Below are 17245 nucleotides of genomic sequence, written 5' to 3'. Positions count from 1 at the left end.
TTAATTTGTTATCAGTCTGATCTAATTAATGCAAGAACTGAGAGGCAATTCATTTACAATTACATGGTTTATTACTTAATTTCCTTTTCATTTTTCAAACACAAAATGACTTTGGGCCACAGAAGTCCTGAATGGGGTCACCTGATGATCCAGTGTTCCTATGAGTCTAATGAAGTTTGTGGCTGTGGTAATTGTAGTTCTGGATGCACAGGGAAGTAGCATATATGACTTCTCCTGGGGGAAGCATGTATTCCACAGCTGTGGATGTGAATATGAATCTTATCCATACCTTGACTGGGAAGTGATACAGTGAGATTCCTTCCCAGTGTTGTATTAGTAGTGGCTAAAAATTGGTCTGGGTTATCACCAAACTCTAAATTCTTCAGTCCAGGTGATTTATTTTGAAGAATTTCCAAGGAAGCAGGACAGTGGAACAGAGAAGAATGAAATAGGAGAAGCTAATGCATAAGGTGTATCTTAGGGTTGGTCAACTGTTTTAGGTTTTTCTTATATCTGTGACAAAAATACCTGACAAGAACAACATAAGGAAAGACATGGTCAGGATATCGGTCTGCTATGTGGCTGGTTCATGGAGGCAGAGGCTACAGCACAGCTTGCTGTCATTTTGGCAGATCAGGAAGCAGAGAGCACAATGCAAATGGGGCTGGGCCATAACCCTTAGTGGCCTGCCCCCAGTGGCCTAAATCCAAAAGTTAGGTCCATGTCCTGAGGTTCCACAGTTTACCAGACCAGTGCTACCATTTAAGGACCAGGTATGCAAACACATGATCCTGTGGGGAACATTTGCATTCAAACCATAGCAGTCACTGGTATGGGTGACTGGAATTAAATTTTACTGGGACCTTTTGAGATGCTGTATATAATATGCCATATACAGTGGAAAATTGGCAGCCCCTATAAGTATAAATTATAAATTAGATAGGCTCAGATGCGGCTCATATTGTTAGTGTTTGCTTAGCACTGGTGTGTGGTGATATATTATGTACCCTAATAAAGCTTGCCTTACGCTTTCTTAGAAAATTGGGAATCAATCTCCCCCAAGATCCAGCTATACCACTCCTGGGCATATACCAAAGAAATGCTCAATCATACCACAAGAGCACTTGCTCAGCTATGTTCATATCAGCATTGTTTGTAATAGCCAAAACCTGGAAACAACCTAGATGCCCTTTAACTGAAGAATGGATAAATAAATTGTGGCACATATACACAATGGAATACTACTCAGCAGAGAAAAACAATGACATCATGAGGTTTGCAGGCAAATGGATGGATCTAGAAAAAATCATCCTGAGTGAGGTAACCCAAACTCAGAAAGACAAATATGGTATGTACTCACTCATAGGAAGATGCTAGATGTGGAACAAGGATGACTGGACTGCTACTCACATCACCAGTGAGGCTACCTGGAAAACGAGACCCCAAGAAAGACACGGAGAAATGGATGAGATCTACATGAACAGCCTGGACATGAGTGGGAGCAATAAAGGGCGAGGGTCGAGGGAAAGAGAGCGGGAGATCCTAGCTGGATCAAGAAAAGAGAGGGAGAACAAGAAATAGGAGACCATGGTAAATGAAGACCACATGAGAAAAGGAAGAAACAAAGTGCTAAAGAGGCCCACAGAAATCCACAAAGATACCCCCACAAAAGACTGCTGGCAATGGCCAAGAGACAGCCGGGACTGACCTACTCTGGTGATGGGATGGCCAAACACCCTAATAGTTGTGCCAGAAACCCCATCCAAGTACTGAGGAATCTGGATGCAGACATCCACGGCTAGGCCCCTGGTAGAGCGCTGGGAGTCTAATTGGTGAGAAAGAGGAGGGTTTATATGAGCGAGAATTGTTGAAACCAAGGTTGGATAAAGCACAGGGACAAATAACCAAATGAATGGAAACACATGAACTATGAACCAAAGGCTGAGGGGCCCCCAACTGAATCAGGCCCTCTGAATAGGTGAGACAATCGATTGGCTTGATCTGTTTGGGAGGCATCTAGGCAGTGGTACCAGGTCCTGGGTTCTTTGCATGAGTTAGCTGTTTGAAACCTGGGACTTATGCCGGGACGCTTGGCTCAATCTGGGAGGAGGGGACTGGACCTGCCTGGACTGAGTCTATCAGGTCGATCCCAGTCCTCGGGGGAGACGTTGATCTGGAGGAGGTGGGAATGGAGGGTAGGCTGGGGGGAAGGGGAGGGGGGTAGGAAGGGAGAGAACAAGGGAATCTGTGGCTATTATGTAGAACTGAATAGTATTGTAAAATAAAAAAAAGGGGGAAAAAAAAGCTTGCCTTAAGGATCAGAGGACAGAGGCAGCCACCAATTAGACTTAGAGGCCAGACAGTGGTGTCACACACCCTTAATCCTATCACTCTGGAGGCAGAGATCTGTCTGGATCTCTGTGAGTTTAAAGGCCACACTGGAAACAGAGTCAGGCAGTGGTGGCACACACCTTTAATCCCAGTACTGGGTAGCACACATGCCTTAATCCCAGGAAGTGACATGGCAGGCCAGAGAAAGGTATATAGGCATGAGGAGGCAGGAACTAAGACAGTTCAACTTGAGATCCTTCTGGGTGAGGACTTAGAGGCTTTCAGTCTGAGGAAACAGGATTAGCTGAGGAGTTGGTGAAGTGAGGTTGTGGCTGCTCTGCTTCTCTGATCTTTCAGCTTTCACCCCAATATCTGGCTTCAAGATTTTTTTTATTATAAGACCATTTAAGAATCGAACAACAGTTCAAGCTAATCAGCTGTCTCACTTATCAAGAGGGTCTGATCCAGTTGGGGGCTCCTCAGCTATTGGTTCACAGTTCATGTGTTTCCACTAGTTTGGCTATTTGTCCCTGTGCTTTTTCCAATCTTGGTTTCAACAATTCTCGCTCATACCATCCCTCCTCTTTCTCGCCAATTGGACTCTTGGAGCTCCACCTGGGGCCTGGCCGTGGATCTTTGCATCCACTTCCATCAGACATTGGATGAGATTTCTAGCGTGACAGTTAGGGTGTTTGGCCATCCTATCAGCAGAGTAGGTCAGTACAACTGGGACCTGTCCTTAGTGCATGAGCTGCCTGTTTGGAACCTGGGGCCTATGCAGGGACACTTTGCCCATCCTGGGAGGAGGGGACTGGACCTGCCTGGACTGAATCTACCAGGTTGAGCTGAATCCCCAGGGGAGTCCTTGCCCTGGAGGAGATGGGACTGGGGGGTGGGCTGGGGAGAGGATAGGGAGGAGGAGGGAGGACAGGGGAATCTGTGGCTGATATGTAAAATTAAATCAAATTATAAAATATAAAAAAGAATCGAACAACACTGGTGAAGCCCTGAGTTTGATTGGCTATATAGTGAGATCTAGTCCAGCCTGAGCTACGTGCAACCCATTCTCAGAAGACAAACAAACTAAATAAAAATAAATTATGCTGATAGAAACAAAATCAGATGTCAGAACATGGATGGATCTAGCTCAATATTTATATGACTTGGGAAAGTTAGTATTTAAGAACATAATTCAATATTATGCAGTATGTGATGGTGTGAGCCTATAATTCCAGGTGCTTAGTAAAATAAAGCAGGAAAGTTGTAAGGTATCATAAACATAAAAAATCCAAACTGATATTCCTTTGTAGCCATTTCTATATTTTTTAGCTCAGTATTCCTTCATCACTTCATACGAGAATGGTTATGTACTATATTTAATAAAACTAGGAAGGTTTGTGGCACATTTATGAGTCATCTACAGTTTCTGGTTTTGGTAGTGTTACTTGGTCCAACTACAGCCATTTGATAGCTCCTAGTATTATTGCCAGGAAAATGTTGTCTTCATGAGCCAAGAAGATGTATGTAGCAGTGCAGTCAGATCTCTGGGAAAAAAAGGGGAATATTAAAACAACCAAAAAATGTCACAAATGAAGAAACAAAGGGAACGTGAAACAGAAACTGAGTCTGCTGATGGATCTAAACTCATCTATATCAGAAATTACATAAAAAGTAAACCATGAGAATAATAAAATTAGTAGAATAAAAGTAAATGCAATATGTGGCTCTTGAGGTTACTCAACAAGTAAAATGACTGGCTGTGCAAGCCTGGCAGCCCGAGTTCAATCCCCAGAGCTCACGGTAGAAGGAGAGAACCAACTCAAAGTTCCCTTCAACCTCCTTGTGCACTGTGGCATGCCTGCACCTGCATATGTAAAAATAAAAAGACAAAACAAATGCAATATACAATTGAGAGCTCAATTCTTTTTTTTCTTTTTCTTTCTTTCTTTTCATTTTTTATTCAGGGGAAAGTGCAAACGCAGTCCCCCACTACCACAAATTATGCAGTCAAGTTTCCCGAGTTTGGGAAAATCACAGGGGTCAACACACCCCAAGTGCAATGGATGAGCCTCGCCCTGGGAAAACCACCTGCTTGATCATGGTGTCTCCCCTGCCAGGTAAGTATGAGGGCTCAATTCTTGAGCAGAATGAAGATATGGAAAAACTGGTGACATCCGAATAAAGTCTGGAATTGAGTTAATATTAATGTCCTAATGTTTACTCTTGGTTAAAAAATGCACTGTAAAGGTGTAACATGAATCTTATAAGGTCTTATTAATAAAAAACCTGAGGCAGGTATTAAGGTGAATGCTGAAAGATCAGAGAAACAGAACAAACCACAGACAACCTCACCTTACCAACTCCTTGGCCTCCAGAGCATGAATTCCTGTTTCCTCACACCTTATATACCTTTCTGTGTCCTGCCTTATTACTTCCTGGGATTAAAGATGCATGTCCTACCCAAGCAAATATATGAGATCTCAAGTGCTGGTATTAAAGGTGTGTGCCACCACACCTGACTCTCTTCCCTGTGTGTCCTTGAACTCACAGAGATCCACACAGATCTCTGTCTCCAGAGTGATAGGATTAAAGGCATGTGCCAACACTGTCTGACTTCTGTGTCTAATTTAGTAGCTGGCTCTGTCCTCTGATCCCCAGGTAAGCTTATTTGTTAGAGCACAAATATCACCACATAAAAGTGTTAATAAAAATTAAGTGAAAGGCATTCAGGGTTTCTCTGAGGTGTTTTTTCATATTTTCTATAAACAATATTGTTCCAAAATAAAATGTTTTTTAAAAATGTAAATGGATTCCATGTCATAAAAATCATCTAGTATCAGTCTTGACTGAGAACATTCTAATTTTTAGAATATATCTGGGTGTGGCACACACCTTTAATCCCAGCATTCAGGAGGCAGAGGCAGGCAGATCTCTGGAAGTTCAAGGCTAACCTGGTTTACATAGTGAGTTCCAGACCAACCAGAGCTACATCATAAAGAGACCATGTCTAGAAAGAAGGAAAAATAAAAGAGAGTATACTTAAAAAATAGTAACTGTCTACTTGGTCTTCTTGTGAGACTCCTAATAATGAGAGCAGGGGACTTCTCTGACTCTGTTGCCTGCTTTGGGGACCTGTTCCTCCTTGATTGCCTCATCCAAAGTTAATTGAATAAGAGGTGTCTAGTCTCATTTCAACTTGATATACCAAGGCTAGCTGATACCCATGGGAGACCCTGCCCATATCTGAAGAGAAACAGGGGAGTAGGAGTAGATGAGGGGAGGAGGGGAAGTGGGGAGAAGAACTGGGAGAAGAGGAAGGGGAAACTTTGGTTGGGATGTAAGAATAGAAAAGTAAGAACAAAAAATAAGAGTATCGTTAAAAAGGCAGAAAAATACTCACGCAAACATCAACCATGAGAAAACAATAATACCATATAAACATTCCCCATTACTTTATTCTTGATTGAGTGCACTAGGTAGGTGATAAGGCTTTGTGGCAGCCCTAACTTGAACAGTTCTTGAAATGATTTTTCCTGGCAACTCTTTTTCATTTTATATGTCTGCCACTTTTTATTATGTCCATGTGTATGTGGGCACATGTGGAAGTTGGAGTGTGGCTCTGGCTGGACCTCTCCTTTTCACATGGTTTCTGGGGATTGAATTCAGATGGTCAGGCTTGTGTGACATTCGGCTTTACCTGCTGAGCCTTCTCACTAGCCCGCCTCTGTCACATTTTGATTTTCTGCCACAGTGACCTGGTTTTTATAATTGTTTTTATAGATGGTAGATTTTTGATCCATAAATGAGTGCTATTGCTTCACCATCATATGCTCTTTAACACAACGCTGTTGAAATTAGGCAAGTGATGACCTCTTAAGTGTTCAAGTCAGTACAGAGTAGCATATCTCTCACTTCAAGGTTTAAATGAAAAGCTAGGAATGCTTACGCTTAGTGAGGAAAGCATGCTAAAAGTTGAGATTGGCCCAGATGAGGCTGCTGTCCAGCTGGGCAAGTTGTGAATGCAAATGAAAAATTAGTGACCACACTAATGGTAAGAATATGAGACAGGCTTTTTTACCATCATTAGAGACAAATGAAGGGCCCATAAAGAATTTTGTAACAGTCATTAAATCCTAATCAGAGCATGGTCTTAACTCTTCAATCCTGTGAGCTCTGAGAGGGGTGAGGAAGAAGCTGAAGAGGAAGATTGATGTTAGCAGAGATTGGTTATTGAGGCTGAAGGAAAGAAGCTGGCTAGCTTTCATAAAAGTGAAAGGCAAACAGCAAATGCTTATACAGAGGCTGCAGCAAGTTCTCCAGGAGATTTGGCTAAGACAGTTGATAAAATGTCTACATTCCACAATAGATTGTCAGCGTGGGTGAAGCTGCCTTATATTGGCAGAAGGTCTTATCTAGGGCTTTCCTAGCTAGAGATAAGGCAATTCTTGACTGCAAAGGATAGGGAAACTTTCCTGTTACGGGATAACGTAGCTGATGTCTTCTAGTTGCTCATCTACTATTCTTGAGATATCCCAGAGTCCTTAGGGATTATACTAAATCTACTGTGTATATGCTCTATAAGTGGGCAAAGTCTGGATGACAGCAAACCTATTTATAATATGATTTGTTGAACACACAAATATACTTGCCTATAAATGATATACCTTGTCAGTCAAGAGCTTTGATGGAGCTGTACAATGAAGTTGATATTTTCACCTGTTAACAGCAGCTGTTCTGTAGCCTATGGATCAAGAAACAATTTCAACTTTCAAGTCACATTATTGAAGATGTGCATTTTGGAAAGACCTAGTTACTGTACATGCTGATTCATCTGAGGTATCTTGGCAAAGAAAATTGAAAACATGGAAAGGATTCACATTTCTGTATGTCATTAAGAACACTTATAACTCATAGGGGAAATCATTTTCTTAATGTTATTGAACACAGAGAAAGAGCTGGTGCCCAATTAAAAACTTCACCTCCCTGGGAACAGATGCAGACCCACAGTCAAACATTAGGCCAAGCTCAGGGAATCCTCATGGAGAGAGGGAAGAAGATTGTAGGAGCCAGAGATGTCAAAGACACTACAAGAAAACCCACAGAATCAACTACCTTGGGCTCATAGGAGCTCACAGAGACTGAACCAACAACCAGAGAGCCTGCATGGTACTCACTTAGGTCCTCTACATATATGTTAGAGTTGTGTAGTTTGGTCTTCTTGTAGGACTCCTAACGGTGGAAGCAGGGGCTGTCTGTGACTCTTCTACTGGCTTTTGGGAACCTATTCCTCATACTGGGTTGCCTTGCCCAGCCTTAATACAAGGTGAGGTGCTTAGTCTTACTGTAACTTGATATGCCACGTTTTGTTGATATTCATGGGAGACCTGCTCTTTTTTGAATAGAAATGGATGAGGAGGGGATGGAGGAGACAGAGGAGGGTGGGAGCAGAGACTTGGATGAGAGGAGGGAGGGGAAACTGTGGTCAGGAAGCAAAACAAACAAATAAATAATAAAAAGCTTCATCTTCAGACTTACAATGTTAATGATGTTGGAAGATACTCTGTATACTTCCAAAGGAGAAAAGTAACCATCCATATAACCCAGCAACAAACCCTGAAACCTGTAACAGTGACCTGTCTGAAAGATATACTGGTACAATAGTGGCACGAATGTTATGAGAGTAACCAATTGCTTTTTGGTTGGTTTTAAGGCCGGTTCCATAAGATAACATCCACACCTGATACTGTTCAAGTGGCCAAGAACATGAGACTAGATAGGCAGGTCATGGTCCTAGCAAAAACCTACCATCTATTGCTGTGAAAATATACTGTGATTACAGCAAAAATTTCATAAAAAATTTCATTGGGGTGGTTTACAGTTCAGAGGTTTGGTCCATAATCATAATGGTGCAACATGATGGTGTACAGACAGACATGGTGCTCGAGAAGTAGCCAAGTGTCCTACATCTTGGCTTGCAGGTAATGGGAAGTTGTCTGAGACACTGGGTGTGGCTTGAGCATATATGATACCTCAAAGCCCGCCTCCACAGTGACACACTTTCCCCAACAAGGCCTACTCCAACAAGGCCACTCCTTCTGAGGATCATTTTCTTTCAAACTACCACACCTACTAATATTATTCTTCCAAAGGAACATAGCAATAAAATGATTATAATATAAATGCTATGCCCATATAACAGTGCTTCACTCAACCTTCATCAAAGAAGCTTCTTGTAGTAGATGGGAATTAACACAGAGACCCACAACTGGACAGTGTGCAGAGAGTGAGACTTTGGATCACTGATTCCTAAACGGGATGTCTTCATCATCCTCCCACCAATACCACCACACACACACACACACACACACACACACACACACACACACACACACTTCAAAGCTCAGGGAGCTATGTGACATAAGAGGCAGAAAAATTGTAAGAGTCAAAAGTGGTGTGTGACTCCAAGGAAGATATGAATACATTTGAACCCACAGAGACTGTGACAGCAGGCAAAAGACCACCACAGATTCAAACCAGATAAAACCCAGCACTGAGAAAGGGAAGTAGAGGCAAAGTCCCACACCTAACCAAGAAGCTATTTGCAATTCATACCTGCTGGGAAATGGAAAATCAGTTTTCTCCCATGCACCACACTTCAGGGCAGCCCCTATTCCCCATGCTCAAGAGTAGTTGGCCAACACAAAACAGACTCCATGTTTGTTTGTTTGTGGTCTTTTCATTTTGTTCTATTTTGGTAATTTTTATCTTTCTGGTTATTTATTTGTCTGTTCATTTGGTGGTTTGTCCTGTTTTTGTTTTGAGAGAGAATATGAAGTTGGGTGGGTAAGGAGGTGGAAAGAATATTAGAGGAGTTGGAGGAGTGCTGTGGGATGTTCTGTATGGCAAATGTGTTGCTCTGATTGGTCAATAAATAAAACACTGATTGGCCAGTGGCTAGGCAGGAAGTATAGGCAGGACTAACAGAGAGGAGAAAAGAAAGAACAGGAAGGCAGAAGGAGTCACTGCCAGCCGCTGCCAGGACAAGCAGCATGTGAAGATGCCTGTAAGCCACGAGCCACGTGGCAAAGGTATAGATTTATGGAAATGGATTAATTTAAGCTATAAGAACAGTTAGCAAGAAGCCTGCCACGGCCATACAGTTTGTAAGCAATATAAGTCTCTGTGTTTACTTGGTTGGGTCTGAGTGGCTGTGGGACTGGCGGGTGATAAAGATTTGTCCTGACTGTGGGCAAGGCAGGAAAACTCTAGCTACAGAGGAGGGAAAACATGATTTTTATATTATACTTTATGAAAAATTTAAATAAAAATAAGTTACACTATGCAGAAAAAGTAGATTCTGGGGACTAGAGAGATGGATCAATGGTTAAGAGCACTGGCTGCTCTTACAGATGTCCAAGTTCAGTTCCCAGCACATACATGGTGATTCACAACTGCTTGTAACTCCAGAGTCAAGGGATCTGATGCCCTATTTTGGCAACCTCAGGCACTGCATTCATGTGGCACACACATACATACAGGCATACACATGTGCGTGCACACACAAATTATTTTTCTTTTTTGAAAAGAATAATCGAACCCTAGGATGAGAATTACTGCAATCATATGATAGTGTTTGAATGGACAATGACAAACAAGTTTTAATGAGAAAACTACAGATGAAAAATAGGAAGTTGAGGATTGCTGAGAAAAAGCATTTTTGTGGATAAGTAGTTTTTTCTATATTAAAGTATCACTTATCTTGGCCTTCTCCACTGGAATGGTGTTTTCTTTGAAGTAACTTGTTCTTACTACTAGAGGGCAGCATTGGCATGGAAATTACCTCCTTGGAAATATGTTAAAAATGCTGAGAAAATTAAGTGAGCACAAAACATGCACACACAGAAGTTTATATTTCAATACATCCCTACTTAGTGTGGATTCTGTGCTAATCATTTTCTTTGAGACAGGGTTTCTCTGTGTAGCCCCAAATGTCCTGGAACTTGATGTGTAGACCAGGCTGCCTCTGCCTCCCAAGTGCTTGGATTAAAGGCATGTGCCAATTGCTAATCTTTTTTAAAAAGATATTTATTTAATGTGCATTGGTGTTTTGACTGCATGCATATCTGTGTGAGGGTGTCGGATTCGCTGGAATTGGAGTTACAGACTGTTGTCAGCTGCCATGTGGGTGCTGGGAATTGAACTTGTGTCCTCTGGAAGAGCAGCAAGTGCTCTTAACTGCTGAACCATCTCTCCAGCCCCTCCACTTGCTAATCTTAACTACCTTGGTAAATACATTTACCACCCCTGGTTTGCTAATCTTGTTTTATTTTACATTTTAATTTTAAAAATAGGTTTAATTCATTTAATGTGGACATGTGTTTCTTTTTTCTTTCTTTTTGTTTGTTTATTAGTTTTTTGAGACAAGATTTCACTGTGTAACAGCCTTTGTAGCATGAATCTTAAAAGTTCTTATTAATGAAAATAAAACCCGGAGCCAGGTATTGGGGTGAATGCTGGAAGAAAAGAGAAGCAGAACAAGCCATAGCCACCTCACCTTGCCAGTTCCTCAGCTGATCCTCTTTCCTCAGATTGGAAGCCTCTGTGTCCTCATCCAGAATGAATCTCAGCTGAACTGCTACTTGAAAGCCTAAAAGGTTAACCAGCTCTAGTTCCTGGTCCTCACACCTTAAAAACCTTTCTGCTTTCTGCCATCACTTCCTGGGATTAAAGGCATGAGTCACCATGCCTGGCTGTTTCCAGTGTGGCCTTGAACTCACAGAGATCCAGATAAATCTCTCTCTCTGGAATGCTAGGATTAAAGGCGTGTGCTACCACTGTCTAACCTCTATGTTTAATATTGTGGCTGTTCTGTTCTCTGACCCCAAATTAGTTTATTGGGGTGCACAATATTTTGGGGAACACAACACCACCACAAGCCTTGGCTGTCCTGGAACTAGCTTTGTAGACCAGGCTGGCCTCTAATTCACAGAGATCTACCTGCCTCTGCCTCTGCCTCCTGAGTGCTGGGATTAAAAGCATGTGCCACCACTACCTGGCAATGGATGTGTGTTTCTGAGTACATATATATGTAGTATGTTCATGAAGAAGCTAGAGGAGGTCAAAAGAGGTCTGAGACCCCTTGGAAGTGGAGTTACAGTGTATTGTGAGCTGTCATGTGGGTGCTGGAAATTGAACCCCAGTCCTCTGCAAGAGCAGTAAATGCTCAACCTCTGAGCCATCTCTTCAGCCACCACGCATGAAAATTTTAAATAAGTTGTACAGAATAGCATCTTGGGACAGTGAGGTAGCTCAGCTGATGAGGCACTTGCTGCCAGACCTGATGGCCTGAGTCCAATCCTTTTAACCCATATGGTGAAGGAATGAGCTGGCTGTTGCAAGTTCCTGATCTTCACACACATGACATGCACATGTGTATTACATGCATGAGTACCAAGCTGCCTCCTGATCTTCACATGCATGACATGCACATGTGTATTGTATGCATGAGTACACATTAATTATAATTTTAAAATATTTTCTAAAGAAAATAGTTTCTGCAGTATTGTGCTAGAATACTTGATTAGTTTTGAGAAATCTGCAGCTTAGTGACAGGCATTTTGCTTTTGATACTGTTTTCTTTCAGGGAATTTCATTAATGGCTGTTTACATCAATTTTAAAAACAAGTAATACTCATCATTAGGGAAATTACTAAGTTCTGATTATTTAATGGGGTTTTCCAACTTTAATAGCTAATTACTTTCTTTAAGGAAAATTAAGTATCTTGCTTTCAGAAAGAGATTCTTGCTGCTATGTACTGGTCAACTTTCACCACAAGAAACTTTCTTGACTGAACTCCAGATTCCACCCAGTTTGAAGGGGGAAAGTGGAAAATAATTTCCTGTTTTGAAGTTAGGACTAGACACATGCTAAGTTGTCAGGTTTGATAGCAACATATTACCAGTGGCAACTTAAGCTACAATTTTGATTCAAGTGTCTTCCCCACAGTGTTTAGCATATGACATGATACTTGAGCATTTTCTATGATGAAAATAAGCTTAATACATTTTCCAGCTGAAGTTCTTTCATTGGCTCCCAGTAGTTTTCAAGAGTTAAAGACACGTCAGTGGCAAGAGTGTGTACTGCAATTACAAAGGACTAGGATTCAATTCCCAACACCCATATATATATATGTATATGGCTTACATCTGCCTGTGATTCCAGCTCCAGGGTGATCCAACACAAACACTTTTTTTTTTTGAGATATGATCTATATACATAGTCCTGTCTATCCTCAAACTCACTATGTAGACCAAGCTAGCCTGGAACTCAAAGAGATCCACTCTCTATTTCCCAAGTGCTGGGATAAAAGGTGTGCACAACTCCCTCTTAAAAATAAGTTAACTCCAGAGCCAGGGACATACCCGTAGTCTCAGTGCATAGGAAGCTAAATCAGGATAATTGCAAGTTAGAGGGCAGCCTAGGTTACACAAAGAGTTCTAGGCCAGCCTGAGCTATGCAGTGAAACCCTGTCCAAAAGAAGTTAAATGCAACTGACTCTGCATTCAAAATTGTTTATAATCTGGACCTATATGGCCTTTCAGACTTAAATATTAATTAATTTATTCATATTAATACATTACTATATGCTCAACATACATCATATGCCATAATTATCTTCCATGCTATAAATGCATGTATATTTAGACACACACACACACACACACACACACACACACACACACACACACACACACATCTTTTTTCTTCTCATTCTAAAGAGCCAATCTAACATATTCACCACCAGATCCATTCCATGGTTTTCACAGTCCTTGTCCTAAATCAGTCATAAACCTGAGAAGTTTTCCTGCAGTGTGAGGCCGGGGAAGGGTATAGGCATGGAGCCAGGGAACTGAGGAACTAACTGCAATTACGGAGAAACTATTGCTCTGTGCAATTCAGAAATGCATTTTTACATTTTTATTTATTTATTTATTTATTTATGTGTGTGTGTGTGTGTGTGTGTGTGTCTGTGTGGGAAAGTCAGAGGACAACTTGCAGGAGTTGCCTGTCTTTCCAACACGTGAGTCTCAGGGATGAAACAGATGATCAGGGTTGGCAACAAGTGCCTTTATCAATTGAGCCATCTTGTCTGCTCAGAAATGCATTTTTAGTTTGAGCCTCAGTGAAGAAGTAGTTCTTCTGCTCAAAGGGAACAAAATAAGCTTGTCCTTTAACTCCAGGATAGAGTCACTAGCAAAGAAGGTACAGATTGAGGTGGTAACCACTTATTAGGCAGTAACCTAAGTTAGAGGACATGGTGAGGAGTGGAAAACAGACAAAGACATTCTCTGTTGACAAGTCAGACAGGATGTTCTTAAAAACTGTGCTTGAACTTGAAGCCTTTGCAAACGTGCCTTGGAAAAAGGGGCAGCCATGCCTGGTCTGCAAGAAGACTGACTTCCTAAAATGGGCAAAAACAGACAAGTAGCATTCCTTTCTCAGTATTTCCTTTTTAAAATGGCTTATTTCTGTTTAATAAGAGAAGTTTTGGTGGCTGTATGTCTTATTTTACTTCTCTTACAAGTGCTTCAGACTTTCCCTTGTATCTGTGTCATGAGTCTTACGGTCCTGTTCAGCTATGTTCTTTCTGTTTTTTCTATAATTGCATGGTAACCAACTTTCCCATTGCTGAGACTAGAAATTTCCAAGATAAATTATGGTTCTATTTTCCTAAGAAGAAAAAGAGATAGCCTTTATTACCCATTTCAAGTATTTCCTTCTAGGACTAATTTCAAAATGATCAGGAAGGGATGGGATTTAGGGTGTGCTGAGGACGTGCTCAGTGTCAGGTGCCTTGTTCACATGTGCTGCCCCATTCCCATGCCTGTGTGTGCCAAGAGTGCCCACGTTCTACAGAAAGAAGTGGAGACTTATAGGGATGCATAGGGAAGATGGGTGTTGAATGACACCAAGTCAAATCCCATTACCCTGAGGTTTTCCAAATCTTCATATATATTGAGATATAAACTTTGAAATTATTTATTCTTTATTTTATACAATGTATTCTGATGATATTCTCCCATATACCTTCCCAACTCTTCCTTCTCAATGCCCCCAACTTAATATCTTTTTTAAAAATAATAACCCATCAACTCTATTATTTACATTTCTGTTGTTGTCAGAAACAGCTAGTCCATCTTCTTTGTCTGTGTTCCCTCAGTCTCCAGATGGTACAGTTGTTTGAGAGTATGCCAGTTCTCAGTTGATTGATGATCATTGATTCCTGCATCTACATATACTCTTTTCTTCTCTACCCTCATCTTTATAAATTGTATCATGGACCCTCTTGCTTTTTGGCTTCTGCTTAGATTTGGACAGTGGGAGGCACTGGCTTGAGACTGAAGAGCCACACCTCAGCAGTCATTTGTCTAGGTAGATGTCCTTCATGCCCTCTGGCTCTTACAAGTTTTCCTCCTCCTCTTCTGTATAGCTCCATGAGTCCTGAAGGGAGAGGTTTGATGGAGACATTCCTTTTCAGGCTGAGTGCTCCAAGGTCTCTCACTCTCTGTACATTGTCTATCTGTGTGTACAGAGGTATTCGTTCTCATTCACTGCAGAAGGAAGCTTCTCTGGTGATGCCTATGCAAGACACTGATCTATGAGTATAGCAGAATGTCATTAGGAGTCATTTTATTATGTTCATTTAGCAGAAAGTAGTATTTGATTTTCCCCAAGGTGCCTGGCCTATCTAGTCTCAGGTTCTTGGCTACCCTAGTAGTGTCAGGAATGGATTCCATCTCATTGATTGGGCCTTAAACCCAGTCAGATACTAGTTGGTTACTCCCATCAGCTTTGTACCAATATTGGACCAGTGTATGTCGCAGGCAGGTGACCATTGTAGAACAAAGGGTTTGTAGCTGTGTTGGTGTTTACCTTTCTGCTCTGGTAGTATGCTGAGTACCTTCCAGTACAATGAGTACTAGTTAGTAGGGGTTCCAGTTCAACTTCTCTGTGTTCAATGTGTTGTGTAGGTTATGTCTTTAGCAATAAGGCCTTTCGATCAGTTTATGGAGAGATACTAATAATCTTGGCAATAGCCTAGGTTGTTTAGGGGTGTGCATGGGGACTCTTTGGCCAACAACTTGATTGAATGTAACCCATTCCCCAAACTGGAAGTTTTGTTTGGTGATAAGAGATATCTAGTTGAGGCTTTATTTTCCCCATTGTTTGGTGATTTCATGTATATTTCTTTCATATATGTATATATTTTAAGAAGAGTCTACTGTATTGAGTTTTCGTACAACCTTTCAAATGACATTTAGTTTAGCTGTCCCTTTACATATTCCCTTCCTTCCCTTCCTTTTCCCTTCCCCTCCCCATTTGATTCTCCTGCTCTATATACCATCCCCAACCATCCATAATTATCTATTATATTTCTCCTTTCTAAGAAGATACATCCCTGCTTTACCCCTTGCCAAATCCCTTACTCTATGCCTAACCTCTATGATTATCTGGATTGTAGTCTACTTATTGAAGACTTAACAGCTAACGTCCACATATAAGTGAATACATACCATTTTTATTTTTTGGAATCTGGGTTACCTCAGATGATTTTTTTTAGCTCCATCCATTTACTTAAGCCTGTCATGATTTTATTTTTGAATAGCTGAGCAATACAATACTCCATTGTATAATTGTACTACATTTTCTTTACTCATTCTTCCACTGACAGACATCGAATCTGTTTTCAATTGCTGGCTATTATGAACAGAGCAACAATGAACATGGTTGAGTAAATGTCTCTGTTGTAGGCTGTAGAATCTTTTGTTCATATACTTGAGTGGTATAGCTGAATCTTGAGGTAGGTATATTTCCAGATTCCAGAGGAATCACCACATCCTGTTTTACATGGTGGCTATACAAGTTTGCATTCCCACCAGCAATAGATAAGTGTTCCCCTTACTCCACATCCTTGCCAGCATGAGCTGTCATTTGTTTTATTGATCTTGACTATTCTGACTGGTGTAAGATGAAATCTCAAAGCAGTTTTTATTTGAATTTCCTTGATGACTAAGGATGTTGAACAATTCTTTGTTTCTCAGCCATTTATATTTCATCTTTTGAGGATTCTTTGTTTAGATATGTACCTCATTTTAAAATTGGGTTATTTTTGATGTCCAGTTGTTTTTTTAAAATAGTTTTATTTTATAATTAATTTAATTTTACATATCAGCCACAGATTCCCCTGTCCTCCCTCCTCCCACCCCAAGCCTTCCCCCACAATCCACCCCCATTCCCACCTCCTCCAAGGCAAGGTCTCCCCTAGGGAGTCAGCCCAGCCTGGTAGATTCAGTTGAGGCAGGTCCAGTCCCCTCCTCCCTGCACCAAGGCTGAGCAAAATGTCTCAGCATAGGCCCTAGGTTCCAAAAAGCCAGCTCATGCACCAAGGCCAGGTCCTGGTCCCACTGCCTGGGGGCCTCCTAAACAGTTCAAGCTAATCAACTGTCTCACTTATCCAGAGGGCCTGGTCCAGTTCCATGGGGGCTCTTCAGCTATTGGTTCATGGGTCATGTGTTTCCGTTAGTTTGGCTATTTGTCCCTGTGCTTTTTCCAATCATGGTCTCGATATCTCTTGCTCATATAATCCCTCCTCTCTCTCACCGATTGGACTCCTGGAGCTATACCTGGGGCTTGGCCGTGGATCTCTGCATCTGCTTCCATCAGTTACTGGATGTGAGTTCTATCATGACAGTTAGGGTGTTTGACCATCTGATCATCAGAGTAGGTCAGTTCAGGCACTCTCTCAACCATTGCCAGTAGTCTAGAGTGGAGGGATGTCCAGTTGTTTTAGTTCTTTATATATTTTAGATATTAGCTCTTTATCAAATGTGTAGTTGTAAAAAAAAATCTCTT

At 41.3% G+C, this 17245-nt stretch overlaps 1 non-coding gene across 1 annotated transcript; it reads right to left on the bottom strand.

Moving 5' to 3' along the window:
* Positions 1–4292: 4292 nt before the first annotated feature.
* Positions 4293–4456, bottom strand: LOC121824181 (U1 spliceosomal RNA). Its single transcript, XR_006066010.1, has one exon. It is a non-coding gene; the product is annotated as a U1 spliceosomal RNA (small nuclear RNA).
* Positions 4457–17245: the final 12789 nt, after the last annotated feature.

This window comes from Peromyscus maniculatus, chromosome 19 (assembly GCF_049852395.1).
Source record: "Peromyscus maniculatus bairdii isolate BWxNUB_F1_BW_parent chromosome 19, HU_Pman_BW_mat_3.1, whole genome shotgun sequence".
Classification (NCBI taxonomy): domain Eukaryota; kingdom Metazoa; phylum Chordata; class Mammalia; order Rodentia; family Cricetidae; genus Peromyscus; species Peromyscus maniculatus.
The sequence above is the reverse complement of the archived record's forward strand: the minus strand, read 5'-3'. Positions and strand labels throughout refer to the sequence as shown.